Genomic DNA, 4,423 nt, shown 5'->3' on the forward strand with positions numbered 1-4,423 from the left:
GCAGTCCATGTAAACATCATGGCATACATATATATACATTTTAGGGTTTGAATTGATTTAAAAACAGGTAAGAAATAGCAACAAAAAAACGTAATAATGTTGACCTCTTGTCAATGTGAACGGCCTCCTGAAAGCCTCCTGAAAATAACACCCATCATTGCTCTGAGTGTTCTATTTGTATATCCAACGCAGCCTCCATAATACTCGTACGGAAAACATGCAGAGAACAAGCAAGGAGGAAAACAAATAAAGACATGAAACGATGAGAGACGATGAGACGACATTCACCACATGAATATGTTTTTAGAGGTTACATTTTTATCACTTTTACAATTCATGGACGAGGCTGATGGTCCTTTAAAACATTGAATAATCTCATCCTTCTGAGATCTGAAACTCATCAAACACAGGAAAGTCTGATGTCTGATGAGCTGCTGTGTCCTCACTGAATCCTATCTCAGAGTAACTCACGTTTTCCTGACGTATTGATGCTTTTGTTTTCATTCTGTAAGCTTTATTACCAGTAGATCTGTGTTCTGTCCAAGTGTAAATAAAGTTTCATTGATTGAAAGTGATGATTATAATCAGTAATGGTTAATGGAGCTGCATCAATTATTAGACTAATCATTTAGTCTATCAACAAAAACATTAAATTAGGTTTATAGCCCTTCAAATATGGAGATGTTTTGCTTTTCTTTCTTCTATAAATCAATCATTTGGGTCTTGGACTGAGCAAACTTGATTATAGACATCTCATTGAACATTTATCTCTATTTTATGACAATTTGTGAACAATTTAATCTGGCAGATAATTAGTTGCAGCCTTACTCGGGAATCTATCAAAAAATCTTCATTTTAAAATTGCTACAACAAATATCATTTCTCACCCATTAAGTCCAACCAACAAGTCATACCACAGGGAGAAGGAGCACGTACCCTGGGCCACTGAAATCTTATTTATAAATGTATTTTATTTTATTATTAACATTTATCAGATTAATGAAAAGTAAATATTTGGAAAAATGTATTTTAGTTAGTTCAAAACTGTAAAGTGTCAGTCAGGTGGTTTTCTTTTTTTATGTTAAAAGCATGATTTTGTTTTCAGTCAAATGGCAAAACATGAAAATCTCTTTGACTTGTTTTTTGTAAATGTTTAACCCCTGAGCACTGCAACCTAGCATTCCCACAATGCAATGGTGTTATCCAACATGAATTCAATGGAATACATTTTTTTTTCATTCACAGCTAATAATTACATTAGTCAATGATCTTTTTTTGGGTTAGGTCTCACTTTCTGTGCATTTCAAATGATATATATCTTTGTATGATCATTATCACAAAGGGAAGTAGGAAAAGGAAGAGGAAATAGACTAACAGAGAAGAGAGGAAGTGAGTGGTATTAAAGTCATGACTCTGTTGCAGGGCGCTCTGACCCAGCTGATCCAGTACTACCACGGCTTCCACAAGGTCCTGAACCAGCCCAGCTTCAGGAGCCTGGCCGTCCGCTCGGAGCTCATCAACCTGCACCACCTCATGGTGGAGGTGAAGAAGCACAAACCCAACTTCTAACAGGAAGCTGCGTCAGCGGGGACATGGACACACACCTGGAGTCTCCTCTAGTCTCCACCCCCGACATTTATTCTGTAAAGCATGAACAAAACACACTTTGCTGCATATTCCCTCCAGCTGCAGATCATATCAGTCGGTATCCATATGGACCAAGTTATTGAATGTTTCTATTTATTTCATCTCTAAAGAGAGACGTGGGGGATCATTGATTTCCCTAATAATAACAATCAAGCTGTGCATTTAGATTTAAGATGTATGAAAACAAAATGACTTATGATAGATGAACTTATGTTAAAGTCCACTCAGTTCTGCTGCTTATAGTTTTCTGCTGAAATTCAAAACATGTTCAAATAAATGAAAGGAAATGCTCTTTTATTGAACAAATGAAACATTGATGTGAACACAAATGCACCGATACAAACAAGTACGACAGTTGCAGTTTTCTACTGGCGCTCTCTTTGAAATAATTCAGATCCCTGACAAGAGTCGCAGTACCGCGTTTCAGTTAAGTGACGTCTCGTGGTTACCTCTTTCTTAACAGCTGTTTGGACGGGAATAGAGCTCTCAAAGAAAACACAGGAATGGTCGGAGAGCGCAACATCAGTCAGATGTTCAGACCCTTTGATACAATTAAGTCCAGGGTGTGCCCCTTATTGTGTGTCGGACCCTTCACATGCTGAGTCAGTTCATAATTATCGATAACACAAAACAGTTCTTTAGCCCCTCTGTCCTGGGGATTGTCAACATGGATATTAAAATCACCAACAATGACTAGACGGTCAAAGTCAATACGCACTATAGACAGTAACTCGGTAAAATCATCAAAAAAGCTTGCACAGTATTTGGGTGGTCTGTAGATGTTTAGGAAAAGAGCTCAAGAGGAGCATTTCAACTGAAGGGCCACATATTCAAAAGAAGCAAAGTTTCCATACATAGTCTGCTTGCATTGAAATAAATCATTAAACAAAATAGCTACTCCACCCCCTTATTATGCAGTCTTGCCTGACTCATACAACTAAAGTTAGGAGGGGCTGATTGTATCAGAACAGCTGTGCTGTTGTGTTGGTCTAAACAAGTTTCAGTTAAAAACATAAAATCCAGATTGTGCTTGGGGATAAAATCATTGATTAAAAATGATTTACCTGCTTTTATGTTTTTAACTGAAACTTGTTTAGACCAACACAACAGCACAGCTGNCTGGCCCGCGGAGCAGGGCGTTTCAGTAGGATCCTCAGCCTCTGCCTGCAGAGCTCACAATTTAGGTTTTATTGACAATTTGTATCTATTCTGGGACCGACCCGGCCTCTTCGTCACTGATGGAATCCACCCCAGCAGGTTGCAATATGGACCTAGCAGATGATCCATTTGAGGTGGAACTACATAAATGTACCTATTATTTGGCTTTCTGCTATGGTAGGTGGAGGGGAGCGTCCAGTGTTGAGCAGAAAGAGGCTGCTCAGGCAGAGGCGCACCAGATAGCAATAGAGAAACCATGTCTTGTGAAGTTCTTACCTGGCTGGATGATGGATATCCTCCCGACATGTGTTTCCCGGCCTGCTAGCCCCAGGCATGCTAGCCCCCTGCCTCCCAATTCCCAACCTGACACCATACGTCTCGGCGCGTTCCGTCTGGAGTCAACCTCTGCTTCTTCCCCAGTTCCTGCTCCTGTCCAGGAGCCGTTCTCTGGAACTCGTCTGGCTTTTGGAAGTCCAGAGCCTCCAAAAGGCTCCTAAGAGAAGGAGTCGTAAGACTAGCAGCCGGAGCCCCAAGAGTCATGGCTCCGGCCTCAGTTCTGGCCCCAGCAGCCAAGGTTCCAGCCTCAGTCCTGGCCTCAGCAGCCATGGTTCCGGCCCCAGTTCTGGCCCCAGCAGCCACGGATCCGGCCCCAGTTCTGGCCCCAGCAGCCATGGTTCCGGCCCCAGCAGCCATGGTTCCGGCCCCAGTTTTGGCCCCAGCAGCCATGGTTCCAGCCGCAGCCATGGTTCCAGCCTCAGTCCTGGCCCCAGCAGCCATGGTTCCGGCCCTGGTTCCGGCCCCAGCAGCCATAGTCCCTCCTCTAGTCCCTCCTCTAGTCCCTCCTCTAGTCCCTTCTCTAGTCCCTTCCCAAGTCCCTTCTCTAGTCCCTTCCCCAGTCCCTCCTCTAGTTCCCTCTCCAGTCCCTCCTCTAGTTCCCTCTCCAGTACTTTCTCTAGTCCCTTCTCTAGTCCCCTCTCTAGTCCCATCTAAGTCCCTTCTCCAGTCCCTTCTCTAGTCCCCTCTCTAGTCCCATCTCAAGTCCCTTCTCCAGTCCCTACTCTAGTCCCCTCTCGAGTCCCTTCTCGAGTCCCCTCTCAAGTCAACTCTCAAGTCCCCTCTCGAGTTCCTGCCCAATGTCCTGGTCCGTTGGAGGTTCCATTGGAGGTCCTGCCAACTCCATGTCCTTTCCCGTTGGAGGCCCCGCCGACTACTCTTCTGCCGGGGGTCCTGCTAACTCTATGTCCTGTCCCGTTGGGGGTCCCGCCGACTACTCATCTGCCGGGGGTCCTGCCAACCCTGTGTCCTGTCCCGTTGGGGGTTCCGCCGACTACTCTTCTGCCGGGGGTCCTGCCAACCCACCATGGTCTCTGCCTTGCCCCCGGGCCGTCCGCCCGAGATCCCTTCCGGGCCCTCCGCTGTGTTCCTGGGCTGTCAGCCCAGGCCCGTCCTCCTGACCCCCCTCCACCCACCCTGGTGGTCCTAGTTTTGCTGTCTATAGTGTGTATTGACTTTGACCGCCTAGTCATTGTTGGTGATTTTAATATCCATGTTGACAACCCTCAGGACAGAGGGGCTAAAGAACTGTTTTGTGTTATCGATAATTATGAACTGACTCAGC

This window comes from Notothenia coriiceps, unplaced genomic scaffold, assembly GCF_000735185.1.
Source record: "Notothenia coriiceps isolate Sejong01 unplaced genomic scaffold, NC01 NC01_scaffold00026422, whole genome shotgun sequence".
In the NCBI taxonomy this organism is placed as follows: Eukaryota; Metazoa; Chordata; class Actinopteri; order Perciformes; family Nototheniidae; genus Notothenia; species Notothenia coriiceps.